The sequence below is a fragment of the Sus scrofa genome, chromosome 7, assembly GCF_054392235.1.
Source record: "Sus scrofa isolate SSC_HxYL_T2T_F1_AM1 chromosome 7, Sscrofa_HxYL_maternal_Yorkshire_Landrace_v2.0, whole genome shotgun sequence".
Classification (NCBI taxonomy): domain Eukaryota; kingdom Metazoa; phylum Chordata; class Mammalia; order Artiodactyla; family Suidae; genus Sus; species Sus scrofa.
The window spans coordinates 47,570,078-47,576,190 of NC_139389.1; the positions used below are offsets into that span (position 1 = coordinate 47,570,078).

The 6,113-nt window shown below is 59.8% G+C and overlaps 1 long non-coding RNA gene across 1 annotated transcript; it reads left to right on the top strand.

The window, feature by feature from the left end:
* Positions 1-227: 227 nt before the first annotated feature.
* LINC03040 (long intergenic non-protein coding RNA 3040) lies at positions 228-5,717 on the top strand. The gene is made up of 2 exons (XR_014809207.1): positions 228-262; positions 3,601-5,717. It is a non-coding gene; the product is annotated as a long intergenic non-protein coding RNA 3040 (long non-coding RNA).
* Positions 5,718-6,113: the final 396 nt, after the last annotated feature.

A 6,113-nucleotide genomic window follows, 5' to 3' on the forward strand; every position in this document is an offset into this window, starting at 1 on the left:
AGGCCCCTCCACCCAAGCTCCCATCCCCTGCACCCCATTTGCCTGGAAGGGGCGGTGCTGGCTGACTCACCCGCTCCGGAGCTGGAAGCCAGGACGCAGCTACTCAGCTACCTGTTGAGCCTGTCAGGTAGGGGCGGGGCAGCCAGCCAGCCCCTCCCAGGCCCCGCCCCCAGGCCAATCCAGAGCAGCCCCCAATCACCCCTAACGCCTGCCCAGCGGAGCCCCAGGAAGTGGAAGAAGCCAGCAGTGAGCACATGGCCAGGTAAGGCTCAGGCTCAGGGCTGCTTCTCTCCTCAGGGTGGCTTTTCTAGGCAAACCCACCACAGTGACAGGACTGAGAGGGTCTCCTCCGTAGTTATGCTGCCTGGGGGGCCTGCTCTGGGCCAGTTAGCTCCTTTAAACTTTCCAGCCACGTTTCAATGGTGTTCTCACCATCCCCATTTTATGGATGCGGCCCTAAGGAGTGAAATGATCTGCTTAAGATCCCACATGTTGGTTTACACGTGTTTGCTGGAACTTTTTTATTCTCTCTGGAAATCCAGACCCTGCACCCCCCCCAGACCCAGACCTTAGCTGCTCCCACCTGCCCGCCTCACAGAGTCCAGGGTCCAGGGAGCCCGTCTGGGGGGTTGGTCTCGCCCACCCTCCTGGGCTGTTCTGTGGTGTCCTGGTTCGGGGGTCGGTGTGGTGGTGAGCGTGTCTGTGAGGATGTTGGTGGGTTTGTGTGCGCACGGGGGGGAGGAAGAGGGGTGTGTGGGCTTGCATAGTTCCTCAGGTGGGTCTACACCTGCGGCCGTGGCTGCAGTGAAACGTACACTGCCCAGGTTGGATTTGTGAGCTGCTGTGGGCATTCAGGAAGAGCCTACCCCCCTGCATGTTTGGGTGTCTCTGGAGTGCCTCCCCAGTGCTCTAGGTCACTGCCACCATCCTCAGTGCAGACTCACGGGCCCCAGGTGAGTGCAGGTGAAAATCACCTATGACTGGGGACGGAGACACCTGAGTCTCAGGGCCCAGCCCCGCGTGCTCAGCTGCGATTGCCCTTGAGCTGGCATTGCCCCACCCAGGCAGCAGGAGCGTCCTCACCCAATAGGATGGGGTGACACAGGGGGAGGAGGCAGCAGCGTGACTTCTCCCGCCCCCAGGAGCGCAGGGAGCGCCAGCTCCCCAGAGATGAGAGGCTTGGTACCCCAGCGCTCGGCAGGCTGGGGAGGGGGGAGCGTGCCAGGACTTGGCACTGACTACAAAGTGGCGGGAGGGACCCCAGCACTCCACAGGCTGGCCCGGGTGGGTGGGGAGGGGCTGTGACGTTCGGTGGCCTCATGCGGCTGAGAGGAAGTAGCTAATTGCCGACCTGATGACTGGGTGGCCTGAGTGGGGTGATGATGCCACTCGCGGAAGCCAGCGCCCCGCTCAAGGAGGGGGCCCTGCAGAGACGCAGCCGGCCAGGCCTGCGCTCTGCAGAGGCTGAGGTGGCAGTGGCCAAAGGAGCAGGGGGTGGGGGTTGTTGAGGCTGTGACCGTGGGAAAGGGCTTCTCCCGGGCTTCCCTCAGCTTCACGGGAAGAGAGTTCGGAGGCCCCCAGGGGCCCGGGGTGGGGGTGGGGAGATGAGGGGATTTGGGAAGGGGCTTACAGTGGGGGCCGAGGGGGAGGAGATGTGGCCCAGGCTCCCTCTTGCTTCCCCTCCGCCAAAGCTCCCCCTACCTTCCCATCGCTCCCCACTCCCACCTTTGCCCCCCTCTGGCCGCTGTGGCCCAGGTTGGTGAGGATCGGGGAGTGGGTGGAGGCCTCTTTTCAGCACAAGACCCCCCAGGCACAAGCAGCCTACTTGGCCACACCTACCTGCTGAAAGCCAGGGCGTCCAGGACACCTGGTGACACTTCAGCTGTCCTCGAGGACAGGAAGGGGGTGCTTCAGGCACAGAGAAGGACACAGGCAAAGGCTGGCAGTGGGTTTTGTGAGGCTGCTGGAGGAGGAGGGCTTGGCTGCCATGGTTATGGGGAGAGAGGAGGTAGGCAGGGCCATTCTGCACCAAGGGTCACCCTGTCCCTTCCTGGCAGAAGCCGTGGGTAACCAGACTCGGAGATTCTCCTGCATGCTGGCCAAAGCTTCTGCTGAGGCAGGCCTGGCCTCGACTTGCCAGATAGGAGCCAGGACTTGGTCAGGAGCCACACAGGATGGGGACCCCAACCGCAAGTCCCTAGGTCCCTCAACCCCTGAGAACCTGCAGCCCTGAGTGCCAAGAAATGAGACCCATCCACCTGTCAGTCAGTCCTCTGGGCCCCCAGCGCCCCCTGTAGGCAGGAAGCTACACCAATGGGGGAGGGGCTCCACCTGCCTCCAGGAGGAAAGGAGACAGACAGACTTGCCCTCCAGGAAACACATAGACCTCGCTCACCTAGGGAGCCTCCAGTGTAATGAAGACACAGACATTGACCTTGAAGCTCCAAGCTGAAATTCAGCCTCTGTCCTCAGAAGCTCCTATTCGTGTTTGTGTGTGTGTGTGTGTGTGTGTGTGTGTGTGTGTGTGTGTGTATCTCCCTGCTCGCTGGCTAGTTGTGTGTGTGCATGTGTGTCTCCCTGCTCTCCAGCTTGTGGAAGTTCCCAGGCCAGGGACTGAACCCATGCCACAGCAGCAGCCCAAGCCACTGCAGTGACAACCTGGGATCCTTAACCCTCTGTGCCACCAGAGAACTCCAGGAAGTTCCTATTCTGATGGAGACCTGTACGCTACCATCAGAGCTCCATTCTGAAGGGTGAGACACAGCTTCTGGCTTCAGGAAACTTACACTCTGAGGATAGAGACACACAGCCCTACAGAATTTTTAGGGAGCCCCCAAACTGTTGCAGACACAGATTAGCCATTTCAGTGACTCTAGGACTGCCAGAAGGAAAAGAAAAATACAAGACGTCCAGTTAAATGTGAATTTCAGATAAACAATGAAAAATACTTTACTATATTCCATGCAACACATAGGGCATACTTATACTAAAAAAAAATATATATATATATATTCATTGTTTATTCGAAATTCACCTTTTACTGGACGTCCTGTAATTGTTTTGTGCCAAACCTGACAACCTTAGATGCCTCCAATCTGAGGGAGGAGAGAGGACCCCTCCCCCGGCCCCCCCGACATGGAAATGCAGGTAAACATCTGAGCGTGCTCCTGCTCCTGCAGCGGTGGAGGGACAGGAGGGGAGTCCTGGGGCGCCAGCTCGCAGCAGTTTAAAATTCCTTCCAGGCCCGATCCCTAATCCCTCGGTGCACAATGGCCGCCTTCTCCCCCACCGCCCGCGCCCACGCCCTCCCCCGCGGGGCCGTGGCAGTGCCACCACCGGCCTCTTTAAGCCCCTTTGAAGCTGCCTGAGCCCCGCGCCGCGGGAGGCCCCGCCGCTATGCCAGCTATGCCAGCTATGTCCCCGCCGCCGCCGGCCACCACCGCTCCCCCATTAATGCTGGCTAATCTGGCTAATAAATAAACTCCCCTCCCAGCCTCAGCCTCCCGCTGGCTCCTCCCTGCTCCCCCAGAATTGATGTCAAGGCTCGGCCGCCCACTCCCTTCTGATGTCTCTGACTCTTTTTTCCTCTCGCCGCCCTAGGTCTGTTGCTTGTCTCTGGCAGAATTCAGGGGTCTCCGCCTCGAGCGTTGCATCTGCATCTTTCCGTCCACCTGCGCGCAGAGAGCCCGCCACATGACTGCGTGCAGGGGACTGGACTCGAAGCCGGGAAAGAGCCGCAGTGCCGAGGAGCGCCCCCTGGAGGCGGGACGGGGGCGCGGGCTACGCCCCCTCCCTGCCCCGCCCTCCTCTGTCCGCGGAAGTGGGGACCAGCTGCGAGCAGCCCTGGGGCAGGTGACTCCGCGCCCGCGCCCGGGAAAGGCGACGGGCGCCTCCCGCGGCAGGAGTCCCTTCTCCGCGGCCTCTACCGCCCCCTGGGCTCTAGTCCCCACCTGGGCTTCTGAGAGTCTGACTCAGAACCGAGCCCGCATCGTTTCACCTCCTACAACACACCCGGAGCGTGCGGAGAAATTACAGGATTGCAGGGGCACGGCTAATGCGCTCTAATTACCCACCGCCGCTCTCATCGGCGGCGCTGGGCCAACGTGCCGTAATTAGGCCACCCCTCCCCGGTCCCGGAACCTGTCCCCCGTCCCTTGTCCTTTGGTCAGTTCCGCCCGCCGCCACCTCCTGCTGCCCTCCAGGATTGCCCCTTGGTCACAGGAGAGAGCCATGAGACCCAAACAAGGGTGAGGAGCAGGAAGGTGCGGGACTTGGGGACCGGCCCCTCTCCTCCCGTAGCCTACAGTTTTTGAGATCTCTGCTAGAAAGGACTAGGAGAGTGGGGAAGGCCATGAAGGACCCTTTGGTTGACAGGGACATTGAGGCCGACTGGAAAGTTAACTGTGGGGGGCAGGGGTGGATAGGGCACCAGGGTGACAGGATCCCATTCTGCACATGAGGCTCAGAAATGTAAAGGTTCTTGGGGGACGCCCCCAGCCAGAACTTCCAGATTAGCTCATTTAAGGAGCCCAACATGCTCACTCGCTCCCTGGAAGGGGAATTACCTTCCCTCGAAGAAAGATGACATCCCCATGGCAAACATGGAGTCCTGGCAGCTGACCAACTGTGGCCAGTTGGTCACAAGGGAGCTGGTGAGGAGTGGCTCAAGTCCCCCATCCCAGGGAGGGTGGGACGAGGCCCTGAAGACACAGGCCAGACCCAGTGGCCAGGACTAAAGGGGAGCAGCTTGGCTCTCAGGTTCTTTATTCAAACCAAGCTCAAACCTCTCCTATCAGACGTTCTTTCCTGAAGTCCAGGGGGGGTTGCAAATGCTTGGCCTTTGGCCAAGTTTAATCTTTAGTGAGGTTTTTGTTTGGCCTTCAGGGAGCATGTGGTTTTTATATTCAATGTGAGAGCCCACGGATACTGCGGGCTGCCCTCCCGTCATCGGCAAAGGCCGGTGTGGCCAAACTAGGTCCCCAAAGGCATTTGAGTTTGAGACCTTGATCTAGACCTGACCTGCGCTGTTATCTTTTCCCTCACCTTCTAGAAGCTCAGTCTGCTCTGTTGCACCTTTGTAGTTTGTGTGTGTCGCTCAGTAGCTGTACCGAACTGTTTCCCCGAGCTCCTCTTTAGGCTCCCCAGATGTGGTGGCAGTGGTGGCTGCATATACTTCTGCGAACCCCTCTGGCACCCACTTTTTTCATCTTGAGAATCAAGCTGTGCCTTGGGTAGCCACCATATCTTTTCCAACAGGGATAACAGGTATTTTTCCGCCGTAAGACTAGAGGTTCCTTGAGGGCAGGATATTGGATCTCTCCTTTCAGACTGGGTTCTCACTGAGGGCTATGGCAGTGGGGTGTGGGGGTTGTATCATAGGGAGCTCCCTGAGAAGAGCAGTGCCTCCCCCTCAGACTGGGGCTCCCTGAGGCAGGTCTGTGTCTTCCCTCCCCCCCATCAGACTGGGCTCCCTGAGGAGGGCCATGTCTCCCCTCAGACTGGGGCTCCCTAAGGGCAGAGCAGTGTCTCCTCCCTCAGACTTGGGTCCCTGAGACAGGGCTGTGTCTCCCCCTCAGTCTGGAGCTCCTTGAAGGCACTGGATTCTCCCCTCAGATGGAACCTTTGCACCCCACCCCACCCCCCTGGCTCTCAGCTGTGCCCAGGCGTTCCTCCCAGGACGCTGTCATGCTTTGATGAATGAAACCTACTAAGAATAACTCAGTCCTTGTAGTCTCTAAAGGACAGGGGTGTGGGGGCGGGGGCGGGGGCGGGGGCGGACTGGTGATTGTGGAGGAGCTGGGGGCGGATGGCCACAACTATTCATTCAATAGCATTTTCCCAGGTGCTCATCGGGACACTGGGAGGAGACCCAGCGGGTGCCACAGAGCCCTCTGCTGTGCCGTTTCTGCTGTTGCGAGGAGGGGGGTGTCCACAAGACTCCTGAGATGGAAAGCCCACCTCCTCCTCCACAGCCCTCCCATGCAGACGTCATCACCTCAGGGCCCCCGGGCCCCCTGGAAGCCTACCACTGGCTCCTTTTGCTTGGAAGTCAGGTGCTGGGGGGCGGGGGGGTGGGGGGGCTGCCTTGAGCAGATGGGGGGGCAGGGGTGGGG